The 22,500-nt window shown below is 41.9% G+C and overlaps 1 protein-coding gene and 1 long non-coding RNA gene across 31 annotated transcripts in view; one reads left to right on the plus strand and one right to left on the minus strand.

Annotated features, from left to right (window-relative positions):
• LOC118376843 (band 4.1-like protein 3) overlaps window positions 1-22,500 on the minus strand; it is a 135,699-nt gene that overhangs the window by 81,484 nt on the left and 31,715 nt on the right.
• LOC127907535 (uncharacterized) overlaps window positions 2,559-22,500 on the plus strand; it is a 20,114-nt gene continuing 172 nt past the window's right edge. The window contains exons 1-3 of one of the 30 annotated variants that reach the window (XR_008064766.1): window positions 2,559-2,627; window positions 15,690-15,747; window positions 21,779-22,500. The exon at window positions 21,779-22,500 is cut by the window's right edge and continues 172 nt beyond it. This is a non-coding gene — a long non-coding RNA (uncharacterized LOC127907535). Of the gene's footprint in view, window positions 2,628-4,213; window positions 4,283-5,542; window positions 5,612-6,014; window positions 6,304-7,017; window positions 7,087-7,984; window positions 8,054-9,042; window positions 9,112-9,501; window positions 9,571-9,772; window positions 9,842-10,996; window positions 11,331-11,377; window positions 11,447-12,530; window positions 12,600-12,646; window positions 12,716-14,755; window positions 14,825-15,689; window positions 15,748-18,325; window positions 18,523-21,778 lie in introns of those variants that run through there. The other 29 variants (XR_008064778.1, XR_008064767.1, XR_008064779.1 and 26 more) reach the window with 29 other exon arrangements.

Raw genomic sequence — 22,500 nt, forward strand, 5'->3', positions numbered from 1 at the left:
CTCCCTTCCTCACTACTAATCTGTATTCAAAGTGTACTAGTGGATGGAAACTACTTCTCCCTGTCCCTCACTACTAATCTGTATTCAAAGTGTACTAGTGGATGGAAGCTACTTCTCCCTGTCCCTCACTACTAATCTGTATTCAAAGTGTACTAGTGGATGGAAGCTACTTCTCCCCGTTCATCACTACTAATCTGTATTCAAGGTGTACTAGTGGATGGAAGCTACTTCTCCCCGTTCATCACTACTAATCTGTATTCAAAGTGTACTAGTGGATGGAAGCTACTTCTCCCTGTCCCTCACTACTAATATGTATTCAAAGTGTACTAGTGGATAGAAGCTACTTCTCCCCATTCATCACTACTAATCTGTATTCAAGTGTACTAGTGGATGGAAGCTACTTCTCCCGTCCATCACTACTAATCTGTATTCAAAGTGTACTAGTGGATGGAAGCTACTTCTCCCTGTCCATCACTACTAATCTGTATTCAAAGTGTACTAGTGGATGGAAGCTACTTCTCCCCATTCATCACTACTAATCTGTATTCAAAGTGTACTAGTGGATGGAAGCTACTTCTCCCCTGTCCATCACTACTAATCTGTATTCAAGGTGTACTAGTGGATGGAAGCTACTTCTCCCTGTCCCTCACTACTAATCTGTATTCAAAGTGTACTAGTGGATGGAAGCTACTTCTCCCTGTTCCTCACTACTAATCTGTATTCAAAGTGTACTAGTGGATGGAAGCTACTTCTCCCCTTCCATCACTACTAATCTGTATTCAAAGTGTACTAGTGGATGGAAGCTACTTCTCCCTGTCCATCACTACTAATCTGTATTCAAAGTGTACTAGTGGATGGAAGCTACTTCTCCCTGTCCCTCACTACTAATCTGTATTCAAGGTGTACTAGTGGATGGAAGCTACTTCTCCCTGTCCTCACTACTAATCTGTATTCAAAGTGTACTAGTGGATGGAAGCTACTTCTCCCTATCCATCACTACTAATCTGTATTCAAGGTGTACTAGTGGATGGAAGCTACTTCTCCCTGTCCCTGACTACTAATCTGTATTCAAAGTGTACTAGTGGATGGAAGCTACTTCTCCCTGTCCATCACTACTAATCTGTATTCAAAGTGTACTAGTGGATGGAAGCTACTTCTCCCTGTCCTCACTACTAATCTGTATTCAAAGTGTACTAGTGGATGGAAGCTACTTCTCCCTGTCCCTCACTACTAATCTGTATTCAAAGTGTACTAGTGGATGGAAGCTACTTCTCCCTGTCCATCACTAGTAATCTGTATTCAAAGTGTACTAGTGGATGGAAGCTACTTCTCCCCTCATCACTACTAATCTGTATTCAAAGTGTACTAGTGGATGGAAGCTACTTCTCCCTGTCCCTCACTACTAATCTGTATTCAAGGTGTACTAGTGGATGGAAGCTACTTCTCCCTTTCCTCACTACTAATCTGTATTCAAGGTGTACTAGTGGATGGAAGCTACTTCTCCCTGTCCCTCACTACTAATCTGTATTCAAGGTGTACTAGTGGATGGAAGCTACTTCTCCCTGTCCCTCACTACTAATCTGTATTCAAGGTGTACTAGTGGATGGAAGCTACTTCTCCTGTCCCTCACTACTAATCTGTATTCAAAGTGTACTAGTGGATGGAAGCTACTTCTCCCTGTCCTCACTACTAATCTGTATTCAAAGTGTACTAGTGGATGGAAGCTACTTCTCCCCGTCCATCACTACTAATCTGTATTCAAAGTGTACTAGTGGATGGAAGCTACTTCTCCCCGTTCATCACTACTAATCTGTATTCAAAGTGTACTAGTGGATGGAAGCTACTTCTCCCTGTCCATCACTACTAATCTGTATTCAAAGTGTACTAGTGGATGGAAGCTACTTCTCCCCGTTCATCACTACTAATCTGTATTCAAAGTGTACTAGTGGATGGAAGCTACTTCTCCCTGTCCATCACTACTAATCTGTATTCAAGGTGTACTAGTGGATGGAAGCTACTTCTCCCTTCCCTCACTACTAATCTGTATTCAAGGTGTACTAGTGGATGGAAGCTACTTCTCCCTGTCCATCACTACTAATCTGTATTCAAAGTGTACTAGTGGATGGAAGCTACTTCTCCCTGTCCATCACTACTAATCTGTATTCAAGGTGTACTAGTGGATGGAAGCTACTTCTCCCTGTCCATCACTACTAATCTGTATTCAAGGTGTACTAGTGGATGGAAGCTACTTCTCCCCGTTCATCACTACTAATCTGTATTCAAAGTGTACTAGTGGATGGAAGCTACTTCTCCCTGTCCATCACTACTAATCTGTATTCAAGGTGTACTAGTGGATGGAAGCTACTTCTCCCTTCCTCACTACTAATCTGTATTCAAAGTGTACTAGTGGATGGAAGCTACTTCTCCCCTTCCTCACTACTAATCTGTATTCAAAGTGTACTAGTGGATGGAAGCTACTTCTCCCTGTCCTCACTACTAATCTGTATTCAAAGTGTACTAGTGGATGGAAGCTACTTCTCCCTTCCCTCACTACTAATCTGTATTCAAAGTGTACTAGTGGATGGAAGCTACTTCTCCCCTTCCCTCACTACTAATCTGTATTCAAAGTGTACTAGTGGATGGAAGCTACTTCTCCCTTCATCACTACTAATCTGTATTCAAAGTGTACTAGTGGATGGAAGCTACTTCTCCCTGTCCTCACTACTAATCTGTATTCAAAGTGTACTAGTGGATGAAAGCTACTTCTCCCTGTCCCTCACTACTAATCTGTATTCAAAGTGTACTAGTGGATGGAAGCTACTTCTCCCCATTCATCACTACTAATCTGTATTCAAAGTGTACTAGTGGATGGAAGCTACTTCTCCCCTGTCCTCACTACTAATCTGTATTCAAAGTGTACTAGTGGATGGAAGCTACTTCTCCCCTTCATCACTACTAATCTGTATTCAAAGTGTACTAGTGGATGGAAGCTACTTCTCCCCTTCCTCACTACTAATCTGTATTCAAAGTGTACTAGTGGATGGAAGCTACTTCTCCCTGTCCTCACTACTAATCTGTATTCAAAGTGTACTAGTGGATGGAAGCTACTTCTCCCCTTCCTCACTACTAATCTGTATTCAAAGTGTACTAGTGGATGGAAGCTACTTCTCCCCTTCCTCACTACTAATCTGTATTCAAAGTGTACTAGTGGATGGAAGCTACTTCTCCCTTCCTCACTACTAATCTGTATTCAAAGTGTACTAGTGGATGGAAGCTACTTCTCCCTGTCCCTCACTACTAATCTGTATTCAAGGTGTACTAGTGGATGAAAGCTACTTCTCCCTGTCCTCACTACTAATCTGTATTCAAAGTGTACTAGTGGATGGAAGCTACTTCTCCCGTTCATCACTACTAATCTGTATTCAAAGTGTACTAGTGGATGGAAGTTACTTCTCCCTTCCTCACTACTAATCTGTATTCAAAGTGTACTAGTGGATGGAAGCTACTTCTCCCCTTCCTCACTACTAATCTGTATTCAAAGTGTACTAGTGGATGGAAGCTACTTCTCCTTCCTCACTACTAATCTGTATTCAAAGTGTACTAGTGGATGGAAGCTTTCTCCCTGTCCTCACTACTAATCTGTATTCAAAGTGTACTAGTGGATGGAAGCTACTTCCTGTCCCCTGTCCTCACTACTAATCTGTATTCAAAGTGTACTAGTGGATGGAAGCTACTTCTCCCTCGTCCTCACTACTAATCTGTATTCAAAGTGTACTAGTGGATGGAAGCTACTTCTCCCCTCTCCCTCACTACTAATCTGTATTCAAAGTGTACTAGTGGATGGAAGCTACTTCCCCTTCCTCACTACTAATCTGTATTCAAAGTGTACTAGTGATGGAAGTTTTTTCCTGTCCTCACTACTAATCTGTATTCAAAGTGTACTAGTGGATGGAAGCTATTTCTCCCTTCCCTCACTACTAATCTGTATTCAAAGTGTACTAGTGGATGGAAGCTACTTCTCCTGTCCTTCTCAAAGTGTACCAGTGGATGGAAGCGCCTCCCTATCCTCACTACTAATCTGTATTCAAAGTGTACTAGTGGATGGAAGCTACTTCTCCCTATCCTCACTACTAATCTGTATTCAAAGTGTACTAGTGGATGGAAGCTACTTCTCCCTTCCTCACTACCTATTTCTCCCTCCCTCACTACTAATCTGTATTCAAAGTGTACTAGTGGATGGAAGCTACTTCTCCCCTTCCCTCACTACTAATCTGTATTCAAAGTGTACTAGTGGATGGAAGCTACTTCTCCCGTCCATCACTACTAATCTGTATTCAAAGTGTACTAGTGGATGGAAGCTACTTCTCCCGTGTCATCACTACTAATCTGTATTCAAAGTGTACTAGTGGATGGAAGCTACTTCTCCCGTCCATCACTACTAATCTGTATTCAAAGTGTACTAGTGGATGGAAGCTACTTCTCCCTGTCCCTCACTACTAATCTGTATTCAAAGTGTACTAGTGGATGGAAGCTACTTCTCCCCTTCCTCACTACTAACTAATCTGTATTCAAAGTGTACTAGTGGATGGAAGCTACTTCTCCCCTTCATCACTACTAATCTGTATTCAAAGTGTACTAGTGGATGGAAGCTACTTCTCCCATTCATCACTACTAATCTGTATTCAAAGTGTACTAGTGGATGGAAGCTACTTCTCCCCATTCATCACTACTAATCTGTATTCAAAGTGTACTAGTGGATAGAAGCTACTTCTCCCATTCATCACTACTAATCTGTATTCAAAGTGTACTAGTGGATGGAAGCTACTTCTCCCCGTTCATCACTACTAATCTGTATTCAAAGTGTACTAGTGGATGGAAGCTACTTCTCCCCTTCCTCACTACTAATCTGTATTCAAAGTGTACTAGTGGATGGAAGCTACTTCTCCCCGTCCATCACTACTAATCTGTATTCAAAGTGTACTAGTGGATGGAAGCTACTTCTCCCTGTCCATCACTACTAATCTGTATTCAAGGTGTACTAGTGGATGGAAGCTACTTCTCCATCCCTTCCCTCACTACTAATCTGTATTCAAAGTGTACTAGTGGATGGAAGCTACTTCTCCCTGTCCCTCACTACTAATCTGTATTCAAGGTGTACTAGTGGATGGAAGCTACTTCTCCCTGTCCATCACTACTAATCTGTATTCAAGGTGTACTAGTGGATGGAAGCTACTTCTCCTTCCCTCACTACTAATCTGTATTCAAAGTGTACTAGTGGATGGAAGCTACTTCTCCCCGTTCATCACTACTAATCTGTATTCAAAGTGTACTAGTGGATGGAAGCTACTTCTCCCTGTTCATCACTACTAATCTGTATTCAAAGTGTACTAGTGGATGGAAGCTACTTCTCCTTCCCTCACTACTAATCTGTATTCAAAGTGTACTAGTGGATGGAAGCTACTTCTCCCTGTTTCATCACTACTAATCTGTATTCAAAGTGTACTAGTGGATGGAAGCTACTTCTCCCTTCCTCACTACTAATCTGTATTCAAAGTGTACTAGTGGATGGAAGCTACTTCTCCCCTTCCCTCACTACTAATCTGTATTCAAAGTGTACTAGTGGATGGAAGCTACTTCCCCTTCCCTCACTACTAATCTGTATTCAAAGTGTACTAGTGGATGGAAGCTACTTCTCCCTGTCCATCACTACTAATCTGTATTCAAAGTGTACTAGTGGATGGAAGCTACTTCTCCTGTCCCTCACTACTAATCTGTATTCAAGGTGTACTAGTGGATGGAAGCTACTTCTCCCTTCCCTCACTACTAATCTGTATTCAAAGTGTACTAGTGGATGGAAGCTACTTCTCCCTGTCCCTCACTACTAATATGTATTCAAAGTGTACTAGTGGATGGAAGCTACTTCTCCCTGTCCATCACTACTAATCTGTATTCAAAGTGTACTAGTGGATGGAAGCTACTTCTCCCTGTCCCTCACTACTAATCTGTATTGAAAGTGTAGTAGTGGATGGAAGCTACTTCTCCCCTCCCCTCACTACTAATCTGTATTCAAAGTGTACTAGTGGATAGAAGCTACTTCTCCCCGTTCATCACTACTAATCTGTATTCAAAGTGTACTAGTGGATGGAAGCTACTTCTCCCCGTTCATCACTACTAATCTGTATTCAAAGTGTACTAGTGGATGGAAGCTACTTCTCCCTGTCCCTCACTACTAATCTGTATTCAAAGTGTACTAGTGGATGGAAGCTACTTCTCCCCTTCCCTCACTACTAATCTGTATTCAAAGTGTACTAGTGGATAGAAGCTACTTCTCCCCATTCATCACTACTAATCTGTATTCAAAGTGTACTAGTGGATGGAAGCCTCCCGTTCATCACTACTAATCTGTATTCAAAGTGTACTAGTGGATAGAAGCTACTTCTCCCATTCATCACTACTAATCTGTATTCAAAGTGTACTAGTGGATGGAAGCTACTTCTCCCCGTTCATCACTACTAATCTGTATTCAAAGTGTACTAGTGGATAGAAGCTACTTCTCCCCATTCATCACTACTAATCTGTATTCAAAGTGTACTAGTGGATGGAAGCTACTTCTCCCTGTCCATCACTACTAATCTGTATTCAAAGTGTACTAGTGGATGGAAGCTACTTCTCCTGTCCATCACTACTAATCTGTATTCAAGGTGTACTAGTGGATGGGCTATTTCTCCCTTCCTCACTACTAATCTGTATTCAAAGTACTACTTCTCTCCCTTCCCTCACTACTAATCTGTATTCAAAGTGTACTAGTGGATGGAAGCTACTTCTCCCTGTCCCTCACTACTAATCTGTATTCAAAGTGTACTAGTGGATGAAAGCTACTTCTCCTGTCCTCACTACTAATCTGTATTCAAAGTGTACTAGTGGATGGAAGCTACTTCTCCCCGTTCATCACTACTAATCTGTATTCAAAGTGTACTAGTGGATGGAAGCTACTTCTCCCCGTTCATCACTACTAATCTGTATTCAAAGTGTACTAGTGGATGGAAGCTACTTCTCCCCTTCCCTCACTACTAATCTGTATTCAAAGTGTACTAGTGGATGGAAGCTACTTCTCCCTGTCCTCACTACTAATCTGTATTCAAAGTGTACTAGTGGATGGAAGCTACTTCTCCCCTGTCCATCACTACTAATCTGTATTCAAAGTGTACTAGTGGATGGAAGCTACTTCTCCCTTCCTCACTACTAATCTGTATTCAAAGTGTACTAGTGGATGGAAGCTACTTCTCCCTGTCCCTCACTACTAATCTGTATTCAAAGTGTACTAGTGGATGGAAGCTACTTCTCCTGTCCTCACTACTAATCTGTATTCAAAGTGTACTAGTGGATGGAAGCTACTTCTCCCTGTCCTCACTACTAATCTGTATTCAAAGTGTACTAGTGGATGGAAGCTACTTCTCCCGTTCATCACTACTAATCTGTATTCAAAGTGTACTAGTGGATGGAAGCTACTTCTCCCTGTTCCTCACTACTAATCTGTATTCAAAGTGTACTAGTGGATGGAAGCTACTTCTCCCCTTCCTCACTACTAATCTGTATTCAAAGTGTACTAGTGGATGGAAGCTACTTTCCCCTGTCCCTCACTACTAATCTGTATTCAAAGTGTACTAGTGGATGGAAGCTACTTCTCCCTGTCCTCACTACTAATCTGTATTCAAAGTGTACTAGTGGATGGAAGCTACTTCTCCCTGTCCCTCACTACTAATCTGTATTCAAAGTGTACTAGTGGATGGAAGCTACTTCTCCCTTCCTCACTACTAATCTGTATTCAAAGTGTACTAGTGGATGGAAGCTACTTCTCCCTGTCCTCACTACTAATCTGTATTCAAAGTGTACTAGTGGATCACTTCTCCTTCCCCTCACTACTAATCTGTATTCAAAGTGTACTAGTGGATGGAAGCTACTTCTCCCTTCCCTCACTACTAATCTGTATTCAAAGTGTACTAGTGGATGGAAGCTACTTCTCCCCTTCCCTCACTACTAATCTGTATTCAAAGTGTACTAGTGGATGGAAGCTACTTCTCCCCTGTCCTCACTACTAATCTGTATTCAAAGTGTACTAGTGGATGGAAGCTACTTCTCCCTATCCCTCACTACTAATCTGTATTCAAAGTGTACTAGTGGATGGAAGCTACTTCTCCCTATCCTCACTACTAATCTGTATTCAAAGTGTACTAGTGGATGGAAGCTACTTCTCCCTTCCCTCACTACTAATCTGTATTCAAAGTGTACTAGTGGATGGAAGCTACTTCTCCCTGTCCCTCACTACTAATCTGTATTCAAAGTGTACTAGTGGATAGAAGCTACTTCTCCCTGTCCATCACTACTAATCTGTATTCAAAGTGTACTAGTGGATGGAAGCTACTTCTCCCCGTTCATCACTACTAATCTGTATTCAAAGTGTACTAGTGGATGGAAGCTACTTCTCCCTGTCCTCACTACTAATCTGTATTCAAAGTGTACTAGTGGATGGAAGCTACTTCTCCCTTCCTCACTACTAATCTGTATTCAAAGTGTACTAGTGGATGGAAGCTACTTCTCCCTTCCTCACTACTAATCTGTATTCAAAGTGTACTAGTGGATGGAAGCTACTTCTCCTGTCCTCACTACTAATCTGTATTCAAAGTGTACTAGTGGATGGAAGCTACTTCTCCCCTCACTACTAATCTGTATTCAAAGTGTCACTCACTACTAATCTGTATTCAAAGTGTACTAGTGGATGGAAGCTACTTCTCCCTTCCTCACTACTAATCTGTATTCAAAGTGTACTAGTGGATGGAAGCTACTTCTCCCCCTTCCCTCACTACTAATCTGTATTCAAAGTGTACTAGTGGATGGAAGCTACTTCTCCCCTGTCCATCACTACTAATCTGTATTCAAAGTGTACTAGTGGATGGAAGCTACTTCTCCCTTCCCTCACTACTAATCTGTATTCAAAGTGTACTAGTGGATGGAAGCTACTTCTCCCTGTCCCTCACTACTAATCTGTATTCAAAGTGTACTAGTGGATGGAAGCTACTTCTCCCCTTCCCTCACTACTAATCTGTATTCAAAGTGTACTAGTGGATGGAAGCTACTTCTCCCCGTCCATCACTACTAATCTGTATTCAAAGTGTACTAGTGGATGGAAGCTACTTCTCCCCATTCATCACTACTAATCTGTATTCAAAGTGTACTAGTGGATGGAAGCTACTTCTCCCTTCATCACTACTAATCTGTATTCAAAGTGTACTAGTGGATGGAAGCTACTTCTCCCCTCCATCACTACTAATCTGTATTCAAAGTGTACTAGTGGATGGAAGCTACTTCTCCCCGTCCATCACTACTAATCTGTATTCAAAGTGTACTAGTGGATGGAAGCTACTTCTCCCCTTCATCACTACTAATCTGTATTCAAAGTGTACTAGTGGATGGAAGCTACTTCTCCCGTTCCTCACTACTAATCTGTATTCAAAGTGTACTAGTGGATGGAAGCTACTTCTCCCCTTCCCTCACTACTAATCTGTATTCAAAGTGTGGATGGAAGCTACTTCTCCCTGTCCTCACTACTAATCTGTATTCAAAGTGTACTAGTGGATGGAAGCTACTTCTCCCTTCCATCACTACTAATCTGTATTCAAAGTGTACTAGTGGATCACTCCCTTCCCTCACTACTAATCTGTATTCAAAGTGTACTAGTGGATGGAAGCTACTTCTCCCTTCCCTCACTACTAATCTGTATTCAAAGTGTACTAGTGGATGGAAGCTACTTCTCCCCTTCCCTCACTACTAATCTGTATTCAAAGTGTACTAGTGGATGGAACTACTTCTCCCTTCATCACTACTAATCTGTATTCAAAGTGTACTAGTGGATGGAAGCTACTTCTCCCGTTCATCACTACTAATCTGTATTCAAAGTGTACTAGTGGATGGAAGCTACTTCTCCCTTCCTCACTACTAATCTGTATTCAAAGTGTACTAGTGGATGGAAGCTACTTCTCCCCTTCCTCACTACTAATCTGTATTCAAAGTGTACTAGTGGATGGAAGCTACTTCTCCTGTTCTCACTACTAATCTGTATTCAAAGTGTACTAGTGGATGGAAGCTACTTCTCCCTTCCTCACTACTAATCTGTATTCAAAGTGTACTAGTGGATGGAAGCTACTTCTCCCTGTCCATCACTACTAATCTGTATTCAAAGTGTACTAGTGGATGGAAGCTACTTCTCCCTGTCCCTCACTACTAATCTGTATTCAAGGTGTACTAGTGGATGGAAGCTACTTCTCCCCTTCCCTCACTACTAATCTGTATTCAAAGTGTACTAGTGGATGGAAGCTACTTCTCCCTTCCCTCACTACTAATCTGTATTCAAAGTGTACTAGTGGATAGAAGCTACTTCTCCCCTTCATCACTACTAATCTGTATTCAAAGTGTACTAGTGGATGGAAGCTACTTCTCCCGTTCATCACTACTAATCTGTATTCAAAGTGTACTAGTGGATAGAAGCTACTTCTCCCATTCATCACTACTAATCTGTATTCAAAGTGTACTAGTGGATGGAAGCTACTTCTCCCCGTTCATCACTACTAATCTGTATTCAAAGTGTACTAGTGGATAGAAGCTACTTCTCCCATTCATCACTACTAATCTGTATTCAAAGTGTACTAGTGGATGGAAGCTACTTCTCCCGTTCATCACTACTAATCTGTATTCAAAGTGTACTAGTGGATGGAAGCTACTTCTCCCTTCCCTCACTACTAATCTGTATTCAAAGTGTACTAGTGGATGGAAGCTACTTCTCCCTGTCCATCACTACTAATCTGTATTCAAAGTGTACTAGTGGATGGAAGCTACTTCTCCCTGTCCATCACTACTAATCTGTATTCAAGGTGTACTAGTGGATGGAAGCTACTTCTCCCCTTCCTCACTACTAATCTGTATTCAAAGTGTACTAGTGGATGGAAGCTACTTCTCCCTGTCCCTCACTACTAATCTGTATTCAAGGTGTACTAGTGGATGGAAGCTACTTCTCCCTGTCCATCACTACTAATCTGTATTCAAGGTGTACTAGTGGATGGAAGCTACTTCTCCCCTTCCCTCACTACTAATCTGTATTCAAAGTGTACTAGTGGATGGAAGCTACTTCTCCCCGTTCATCACTACTAATCTGTATTCAAAGTGTACTAGTGGATGGAAGCTACTTCTCCCCTTCCCTCACTACTAATCTGTATTCAAAGTGTACTAGTGGATGGAAGCTACTTCTCCCCTTCCCTCACTACTAATCTGTATTCAAAGTGTACTAGTGGATGGAAGCTACTTCTCCCTGTTCATCACTACTAATCTGTATTCAAAGTGTACTAGTGGATGGAAGCTACTTCTCCCCTTCCCTCACTACTAATCTGTATTCAAAGTGTACTAGTGGATGGAAGCTACTTCTCCCTGTCCATCACTACTAATCTGTATTCAAAGTGTACTAGTGGATGGAAGCTACTTCTCCCTGTCCCTCACTACTAATCTGTATTGAAAGTGTAGTAGTGGATGGAAGCTACTTCTCCCCTCCCCTCACTACTAATCTGTATTCAAAGTGTACTAGTGGATAGAAGCTACTTCTCCCCGTTCATCACTACTAATCTGTATTCAAAGTGTACTAGTGGATGGAAGCTACTTCTCCCGTTCATCACTACTAATCTGTATTCAAAGTGTACTAGTGGATGGAAGCTACTTCTCCCTGTTCATCACTACTAATCTGTATTCAAAGTGTACTAGTGGATAGAAGCTACTTCTCCCCATTCATCACTACTAATCTGTATTCAAAGTGTACTAGTGGATGGAAGCTACTTCTCCCTGTCCCTCACTACTAATATGTATTCAAAGTGTACTAGTGGATAGAAGCTACTTCTCCCCATTCATCACTACTAATCTGTATTCAAAGTGTACTAGTGGATGGAAGCTACTTCTCCCCGTTCATCACTACTAATCTGTATTCAAAGTGTACTAGTGGATGGAAGCTACTTCTCCCTGTCCCTCACTACTAATCTGTATTCAAAGTGTACTAGTGGATGGAAGCTACTTCTCCCCATTCATCACTACTAATCTGTATTCAAAGTGTACTAGTGGATGGAAGCTACTTCTCCCTGTCCATCACTACTAATCTGTATTCAAGGTGTACTAGTGGATGGAAGCTACTTCTCCCTTCCCTCACTACTAATCTGTATTCAAAGTGTACTAGTGGATGGAAGCTACTTCTCCCTGTCCTCACTACTAATCTGTATTCAAGGTGTACTAGTGGATGGAAGCTACTTCTCCCTGTCCATCACTACTAATCTGTATTCAAGGTGTACTAGTGGATGGAAGCTACTTCTCCCTTCCTCACTACTAATCTGTATTCAAAGTGTACTAGTGGATGGAAGCTACTTCTCCCGTTCATCACTACTAATCTGTATTCAAAGTGTACTAGTGGATGGAAGCTACTTCTCCCCTTCCTCACTACTAATCTGTATTCAAAGTGTACTAGTGGATGGAAGCTACTTCTCCCCTTCCCTCACTACTAATCTGTATTCAAAGTGTACTAGTGGATGGAAGCTACTTCTCCCTGTTCATCACTACTAATCTGTATTCAAAGTGTACTAGTGGATGGAAGCTACTTCTCCCCTTCCCTCACTACTAATCTGTATTCAAAGTGTACTAGTGGATGGAAGCTACTTCTCCCTGTCCATCACTACTAATCTGTATTCAAAGTGTACTAGTGGATGGAAGCTACTTCTCCCTGTCCCTCACTACTAATCTGTATTCAAGGTGTACTAGTGGATGGAAGCTACTTCTCCCCTTCCCTCACTACTAATCTGTATTCAAAGTGTACTAGTGGATGGAAGCTACTTCCCCTTCCCTCACTACTAATCTGTATTCAAAGTGTACTAGTGGATAGAAGCTACTTCTCCCCATTCATCACTACTAATCTGTATTCAAAGTGTACTAGTGGATGGAAGCTACTTCTCCCCGTTCATCACTACTAATCTGTATTCAAAGTGTACTAGTGGATAGAAGCTACTTCTCCCCATTCATCACTACTAATCTGTATTCAAAGTGTACTAGTGGATGGAAGCTACTTCTCCCCGTTCATCACTACTAATCTGTATTCAAAGTGTACTAGTGGATAGAAGCTACTTCTCCCCATTCATCACTACTAATCTGTATTCAAAGTGTACTAGTGGATGGAAGCTACTTCTCCCCGTTCATCACTACTAATCTGTATTCAAAGTGTACTAGTGGATGGAAGCTACTTCTCCCCTTCCTCACTACTAATCTGTATTCAAAGTGTACTAGTGGATGGAAGCTACTTCTCCCTGTCCATCACTACTAATCTGTATTCAAAGTGTACTAGTGGATGGAAGCTACTTCTCCCCTGTCCATCACTACTAATCTGTATTCAAGGTGTACTAGTGGATGGAAGCTACTTCTCCCTTCCCTCACTACTAATCTGTATTCAAAGTGTACTAGTGGATGGAAGCTACTTCTCCCTGTCCTCACTACTAATCTGTATTCAAAGTGTACTAGTGGATGGAAGCTACTTCTCCCTGTCCATCACTACTAATCTGTATTCAAGTGTACTAGTGGATGGAAGCTACTTCTCCCTTCCCTCACTACTAATCTGTATTCAAAGTGTACTAGTGGATGGAAGCTACTTCTCCCCGTTCATCACTACTAATCTGTATTCAAAGTGTACTAGTGGATGGAAGCTACTTCTCCCTGTCCCTCACTACTAATCTGTATTCAAAGTGTACTAGTGGATGGAAGCTACTTCTCCCCATTCATCACTACTAATCTGTATTCAAAGTGTACTAGTGGATGGAAGCTACTTCTCCCCTTCCCTCACTACTAATCTGTATTCAAGGTGTACTAGTGGATGGAAGCTACTTCTCCCCTTCCCTCACTACTAATCTGTATTCAAAGTGTACTAGTGGATGGAAGCTACTTCTCCCCATTCCTCACTACTAATCTGTATTCAAAGTGTACTAGTGGATGGAAGCTACTTCTCCCGTTCATCACTACTAATCTGTATTCAAAGTGTACTAGTGGATGGAAGCTACTTCTCCCTGTCCTCACTACTAATCTGTATTCAAAGTGTACTAGTGGATGGAAGCTACTTCTCCCTGTTCATCACTAATAATCTGTATTCAAAGTGTACCCTTCCCCCATCACTACTAATCTGTATTCAAAGTGTACTAGTGGATGGAAGCTACTTCTCCCTGTCCCTCACTACTAATCTGTATTCAAAGTGTACTAGTGGATGGAAGCTACTTCTCCCTGTCCTCACTACTAATCTGTATTCAAAGTGTACTAGTGGATGGAAGCTACTTCTCCCCTGTCCTCACTACTAATCTGTATTCAAAGTGTACTAGTGGATGGAAGCTACTTCTCCCTTCCTCACTACTAATCTGTATTCAAAGTGTACTAGTGGATGGAAGCTATTTCTCCCGTCCATCACTACTAATCTGTATTCAAAGTGTACTAGTGGATGGAAGCTACTTCTCCCTTCCTCACTACTAATCTGTATTCAAAGTGTACTAGTGGATGGAAGCTACTTCTCCCTGTTCATCACTACTAATCTGTATTCAAAGTGTACTAGTGGATGGAAGCTACTTCTCCCCTTCCTCACTACTAATCTGTATTCAAAGTGTACTAGTGGATGGAAGCTACTTCTCCCTTCCTCACTACTAATCTGTATTCAAAGTGTACTAGTGGATGGAAGCTACTTCTCCCCTTCCCTCACTACTAATCTGTATTCAAAGTGTACTAGTGGATGGAAGCTACTTCTCCCTGTCCTCACTACTAATCTGTATTCAAAGTGTACTAGTGGATGGAAGCTACTTCTCCCTATCCATCACTACTAATCTGTATTCAAGGTGTACTAGTGGATGGAAGCTACTTCTCCCTGTCCTCACTACTAATCTGTATTCAAAGTGTACTAGTGGATGGAAGCTACTTCTCCCTGTCCATCACTACTAATCTGTATTCAAAGTGTACTAGTGGATGGAAGCTACTTCTCCCCTGTCCATCACTACTAATCTGTATTCAAAGTGTACTAGTGGATGGAAGCTACTTCTCCCCTGTCCTCACTACTAATCTGTATTCAAAGTGTACTAGTGGATGGAAGCTACTTCTCCCTGTCCTCACTACTAATCTGTATTCAAAGTGTACTAGTGGATGGAAGCTACTTCTCCCTGTCCATCACTACTAATCTGTATTCAAAGTGTACTAGTGGATGGAAGCTACTTCTCCCTGTCCCTCACTACTAATCTGTATTCAAGGTGTACTAGTGGATGGAAGCTACTTCTCCCCGTTCATCACTACTAATCTGTATTCAAAGTGTACTAGTGGATGGAAGCTACTTCTCCCTTCCTCACTACTAATCTGTATTCAAAGTGTACTAGTGGATGGAAGCTACTTCTCCCTGTCCATCACTACTAATCTGTATTCAAGGTGTACTAGTGGATGGAAGCTACTTCTCCCCTTCCTCACTACTAATCTGTATTCAAAGTGTACTAGTGGATGGAAGCTACTTCTCCCTGTCCATCACTACTAATCTGTATTCAAAGTGTACTAGTGGATGGAAGCTACTTCTCCCTGTCCATCACTACTAATCTGTATTCAAGGTGTACTAGTGGATGGAAGCTACTTCTCCCCGTTCATCACTACTAATCTGTATTCAAGGTGTACTAGTGGATGGAAGCTACTTCTCCCCGTTCATCACTACTAATCTGTATTCAAAGTGTACTAGTGGATGGAAGCTACTTCTCCCTGTCCCTCACTACTAATCTGTATTCAAAGTGTACTAGTGGATGGAAGCTACTTCTCCCCATTCATCACTACTAATCTGTATTCAAAGTGTACTAGTGGATGGAAGCTACTTCTCCCCGTTCATCACTACTAATCTGTATTCAAAGTGTACTAGTGGATGGAAGCTACTTCTCCCTGTCCCTCACTACTAATCTGTATTCAAAGTGTACTAGTGGATGGAAGCTACTTCTCCCTGTTCATCACTAATAATCTGTATTCAAAGTGTACTAGTGGATGGAAGCTACTTCTCCCTGTCCTCACTACTAATCTGTATTCAAAGTGTACTAGTGGATGGAAGCTACTTCTCCCCGTTCATCACTACTAATCTGTATTCAAAGTGTACTAGTGGATGGAAGCTACTTCTCCCTGTCCTCACTACTAATCTGTATTCAAAGTGTACTAGTGGATGGAAGCTACTTCTCCCTGTCCCTCACTACTAATCTGTATTCAAGGTGTACTAGTGGATGGAAGCTACTTCTCCCTGTCCCTCACTACTAATCTGTATTCAAAGTGTACTAGTGGATGAAAGCTATTTCTCCCTGTCCTCACTACTAATCTGTATTCAAAGTGTACTAGTGGATGGAAGCTACTTCTCCCTTCCCTCACTACTAATCTGTATTCAAAGTGTACTAGTGGATGGAAGCTACTTCTCCCTGTCCCTCACTACTAATCTGTATTCAAAGTGTACTAGTGGATGGAAGCTACTTCTCCCTTCCCTCACTACTAATCTGTATTCAAAGTGTACTAGTGGATGGAAGCTACTTCTCCCCTTCCCTCACTACTAATCTGTATTCAAAGTGTACTAGTGGATGGAAGCTACTTCTCCCTTCCTCACTACTAATCTGTATTCAAAGTGTACTAGTGGATGGAAGCTACTTCTCCCTGTCCCTCACTACTAATCTGTATTCAAAGTGTACTAGTGGATGGAAGCTACTTCTCCCTTCCTCACTACTAATCTGTATTCAAAGTGTACTAGTGGATGAAAGCTACTTCTCCCCTGTCCCTCACTACTAATCTGTATTCAAAGTGTACTAGTGGATGGAAGCTACTTCTCCCGTTCATCACTACTAATCTGTATTCAAAGTGTACTAGTGGATGGAAGCTACTTCTCCCCTTCCTCACTACTAATCTGTATTCAAAGTGTACTAGTGGATGGAAGCTACTTCTCCCTTCCCTCACTACTAATCTGTATTCAAAGTGTACTAGTGGATGGAAGCTACTTCTCCCCGTTCATCACTACTAATCTGTATTCAAAGTGTACTAGTGGATGGAAGCTACTTCTCCCTGTCCCTCACTACTAATCTGTATTCAAAGTGTACTAGTGGATGGAAGCTACTTCTCCCTGTCCCTCACTACTAATCTGTATTCAAAGTGTACTAGTGGATGGAAGCTACTTCTCCCTGTCCCTCACTACTAATCTGTATTCAAAGTGTACTAGTGGATGGAAGCTACTTCTCCCTGTCCTCACTACTAATCTGTATTCAAAGTGTACTAATAATAATAATAATATATGCCATTTAGCAGACGCTTTTATCCAAAGCGACTTACAGTCATGTGTGCATACATTCTACGTATGGGTGGTCCCGGGGGATCGAACCCACTACCCTGGTGTTACAAGCGCCATGCTCTACCAACTGAGCTACAGAAGGACCGCCTAGTGGATGGAAGCTACTTCTCCCCTTCCCTCACTACTAATCTGTATTCAAAGTGTACTAGTGGATGGAAGCTACTTCTCCCTGTCCTCACTACTAATCTGTATTCAAAGTGTACTAGTGGATGGAAGCTACTTTCTCCCTTCCTCACTACTAATCTGTATTCAAAGTGTACTAGTGGATGGAAGCTACTTCTCCCTTCCTCACTACTAATCTGTATTCAAAGTGTACTAGTGGATGGAAGCTACTTCTCCCTTCCTCACTACTAATCTGTATTGAAAGTGTAGTAGTGGATGGAAGCTACTTCTCCCCTCCCTCACTACTAATCTGTATTCAAAGTGTACTAGTGGATGGAAGCTACTTCTCCCCTTCCCTCACTACTAATCTGTATTCAAGGTGTACTAGTGGATGGAAGCTACTTCTCCCCGTTCATCACTACTAATCTGTATTCAAAGTGTACTAGTGGATAGAAGCTACTTCTCCCCATTCATCACTACTAATCTGTATTCAAAGTGTACTAGTGGATAGAAGCTACTTCTCCCCATTCATCACTACTAATCTGTATTCAAAGTGTACTAGTGGATGGAAGCTACTTCTCCCGTTCATCACTACTAATCTGTATTCAAAGTGTACTAGTGGATAGAAGCTACTTCTCCCTTCCCTCACTACTAATCTGTATTCAAAGTGTACTAGTGGATGGAAGCTACTTCTCCCTGTCCATCACTACTAATCTGTATTCAAAGTGTACTAGTGGATGGAAGCTACTTCTCCCTGTCCATCACTACTAATCTGTATTCAAGGTGTACTAGTGGATGGAAGCTACTTCTCCCCTTCCCTCACTACTAATCTGTATTCAAAGTGTACTAGTGGATGGAAGCTACTTCTCCCTGTCCCTCACTACTAATCTGTATTCAAGGTGTACTAGTGGATGGAAGCTACTTCTCCCTGTCCATCACTACTAATCTGTATTCAAAGTGTACTAGTGGATGGAAGCTACTTCTCCCCTTCCCTCACTACTAATCTGTATTCAAAGTGTACTAGTGGATGGAAGCTACTTCTCCCCTTCCTCACTACTAATCTGTATTCAAAGTGTACTAGTGGATGGAAGCTACTTCTCCCCTTCCTCACTACTAATCTGTATTCAAAGTGTACTAGTGGATGGAAGCTACTTCTCCCTGTTCATCACTACTAATCTGTATTCAAAGTGTACTAGTGGATGGAAGCTACTTCTCCCTGTTCATCACTACTAATCTGTATTCAAAGTGTACTAGTGGATGGAAGCTACTTCTCCCTGTCCCTCACTACTAATCTGTATTCAAAGTGTACTAGTGGATGGAAGCTACTTCTCCCCATTCATCACTACTAATCTGTATTCAAAGTGTACTAGTGGATGGAAGCTACTTCTCCCTGTCCATCACTACTAATCTGTATTCAAAGTGTACTAGTGGATGGAAGCTACTTCTCCCCTTCCCTCACTACTAATCTGTATTCAAAGTGTACTAGTGGATGGAAGCTACTTCTCCCTGTCCCTCACTACTAATCTGTATTCAAAGTGTACTAGTGGATGGAAGCTACTTCTCCCTGTCCATCACTACTAATCTGTATTCAAGGTGTACTAGTGGATGGAAGCTACTTCTCCCTGTCCATCACTACTAATCTGTATTCAAGGTGTACTAGTGGATGGAAGCTACTTCTCCCGTTCATCACTACTAATCTGTATTCAAAGTGTACTAGTGGATGGAAGCTACTTCTCCCTGTCCTCACTACTAATCTGTATTCAAGGTGTACTAGTGGATGGAAGCTACTTCTCCCTTCCCTCACTACTAATCTGTATTCAAAGTGTACTAGTGGATGGAAGCTACTTCTCCCGTTCATCACTACTAATCTGTATTCAAAGTGTACTAGTGGATGGAAGCTACTTCTCCTGTCCCTCACTACTAATCTGTATTCAAAGTGTACTAGTGGATGGAAGCTACTTCTCCCTGTTCATCACTACTAATCTGTATTCAAAGTGTACTAGTGGATGGAAGCTACTTCTCCCTGTCCTCACTACTAATCTGTATTCAAAGTGTACTAGTGGATGGAAGCTACTTCTCCCCGTTCATCACTACTAATCTGTATTCAAAGTGTACTAGTGGATGGAAGCTACTTCTCCCTGTCCTCACTACTAATCTGTATTCAAAGTGTACTAGTGGATGGAAGCTACTTCTCCCTGTCCCTCACTACTAATCTGTATTCAAGGTGTACTAGTGGATGGAAGCTACTTCTCCCTGTCCCTCACTACTAATCTGTATTCAAAGTGTACTAGTGGATGGAAGCTACTTCTCCCTGTCCCTCACTACTAATCTGTATTCAAAGTGTACTAGTGGATGGAAGCTACTTCTCCCCTCCCCTCACTACTAATCTGTATTCAAAGTGTACTAGTGGATGGAAGCTACTTCTCCCTGTTCATCACTACTAATCTGTATTCAAAGTGTACTAGTGGATGGAAGCTACTTCTCCCCTTCCCTCACTACTAATCTGTATTCAAGGTGTACTAGTGGATGGAAGCTACTTCTCCCCTTCCCTCACTACTAATCTGTATTCAAAGTGTACTAGTGGATGGAAGCTACTTCTCCCCGTTCATCACTACTAATCTGTATTCAAAGTGTACTAGTGGATGGAAGCTACTTCTCCCTGTCCCTCACTACTAATCTGTATTCAAAGTGTACTAGTGGATGGAAGCTACTTCTCCCCTTCCTCACTACTAATCTGTATTCAAAGTGTACTAGTGGATGGAAGCTACTTCTCCCTGTCCCTCACTACTAATCTGTATTCAAAGTGTACTAGTGGATGGAAGCTACTTCTCCCCGTTCATCACTACTAATCTGTATTCAAAGTGTACTAGTGGATGGAAGCTACTTCTCCCCTTCCCTCACTACTAATCTGTATTCAAAGTGTACTAGTGGATGGAAGCTACTTCTCCCCTTCCCTCACTACTAATCTGTATTCAAAGTGTACTAGTGGATGGAAGCTACTTCTCCCCTTCCCTCACTACTAATCTGTATTCAAAGTGTACTAGTGGATGGAAGCTACTTCTCCCTGTCCTCACTACTAATCTGTATTCAAAGTGTACTAGTGGATGGAAGCTACTTCTCCCTGTCCCTCACTACTAATCTGTATTCAAAGTGTACTAGTGGATGGAAGCTACTTCTCCCTGTCCCTCACTACTAATCTGTATTCAAAGTGTACTAGTGGATGGAAGCTACTTCTCCCTGTCCCTCACTACTAATCTGTATTCAAAGTGTACTAATAATAATAATAATATATGCCATTTAGCAGACGCTTTTATCCAAAGCGACTTACAGTCATGTGTGCATACATTCTACGTATGGGTGGTCCCGGGATCGAACCCACTACCCTGGTGTTACAAGCGCCATGCTCTACCAACTGAGCTACAGAAGGACCGCCTAGTGGATGGAAGCTACTTCTCCCCTTCCCTCACTACTAATCTGTATTCAAAGTGTACTAGTGGATGGAAGCTACTTCTCCCTGTCCCTCACTACTAATCTGTATTCAAAGTGTACTAGTGGATGGAAGCTACTTCTCCCCTTCCCTCACTACTAATCTGTATTCAAAGTGTACTAGTGGATGGAAGCTACTTCTCCCCTTCCTCACTACTAATCTGTATTCAAAGTGTACTAGTGGATGGAAGCTACTTCTCCCCTTCCTCACTACTAATCTGTATTGAAAGTGTAGTAGTGGATGGAAGCTACTTCTCCCCTCCCCTCACTACTAATCTGTATTCAAAGTGTACTAGTGGATGGAAGCTACTTCTCCCCTTCCTCACTACTAATCTGTATTCAAGGTGTACTAGTGGATGGAAGCTACTTCTCCCCGTTCATCACTACTAATCTGTATTCAAAGTGTACTAGTGGATAGAAGCTACTTCTCCCCATTCATCACTACTAATCTGTATTCAAAGTGTACTAGTGGATAGAAGCTACTTCTCCCCATTCATCACTACTAATCTGTATTCAAAGTGTACTAGTGGATGGAAGCTACTTCTCCCCGTTCATCACTACTAATCTGTATTCAAAGTGTACTAGTGGATAGAAGCTACTTCTCCCCTTCCCTCACTACTAATCTGTATTCAAAGTGTACTAGTGGATGGAAGCTACTTCTCCCTGTCCATCACTACTAATCTGTATTCAAAGTGTACTAGTGGATGGAAGCTACTTCTCCCTGTCCATCACTACTAATCTGTATTCAAGGTGTACTAGTGGATGGAAGCTACTTCTCCCCTTCCCTCACTACTAATCTGTATTCAAAGTGTACTAGTGGATGGAAGCTACTTCTCCCTGTCCCTCACTACTAATCTGTATTCAAGGTGTACTAGTGGATGGAAGCTACTTCTCCCTGTCCATCACTACTAATCTGTATTCAAAGTGTACTAGTGGATGGAAGCTACTTCTCCCCTTCCCTCACTACTAATCTGTATTCAAAGTGTACTAGTGGATGGAAGCTACTTCTCCCCTTCCCTCACTACTAATCTGTATTCAAAGTGTACTAGTGGATGGAAGCTACTTCTCCCCTTCCCTCACTACTAATCTGTATTCAAAGTGTACTAGTGGATGGAAGCTACTTCTCCCTGTTCATCACTACTAATCTGTATTCAAAGTGTACTAGTGGATGGAAGCTACTTCTCCCTGTTCATCACTACTAATCTGTATTCAAAGTGTACTAGTGGATGGAAGCTACTTCTCCCTGTCCCTCACTACTAATCTGTATTCAAAGTGTACTAGTGGATGGAAGCTACTTCTCCCCATTCATCACTACTAATCTGTATTCAAAGTGTACTAGTGGATGGAAGCTACTTCTCCCTGTCCATCACTACTAATCTGTATTCAAAGTGTACTAGTGGATGGAAGCTACTTCTCCCCTTCCCTCACTACTAATCTGTATTCAAAGTGTACTAGTGGATGGAAGCTACTTC

The sequence above is a fragment of the Oncorhynchus keta genome, chromosome 15 (assembly GCF_023373465.1).
Source record: "Oncorhynchus keta strain PuntledgeMale-10-30-2019 chromosome 15, Oket_V2, whole genome shotgun sequence".
NCBI classification, from domain to species: Eukaryota; Metazoa; Chordata; class Actinopteri; order Salmoniformes; family Salmonidae; genus Oncorhynchus; species Oncorhynchus keta.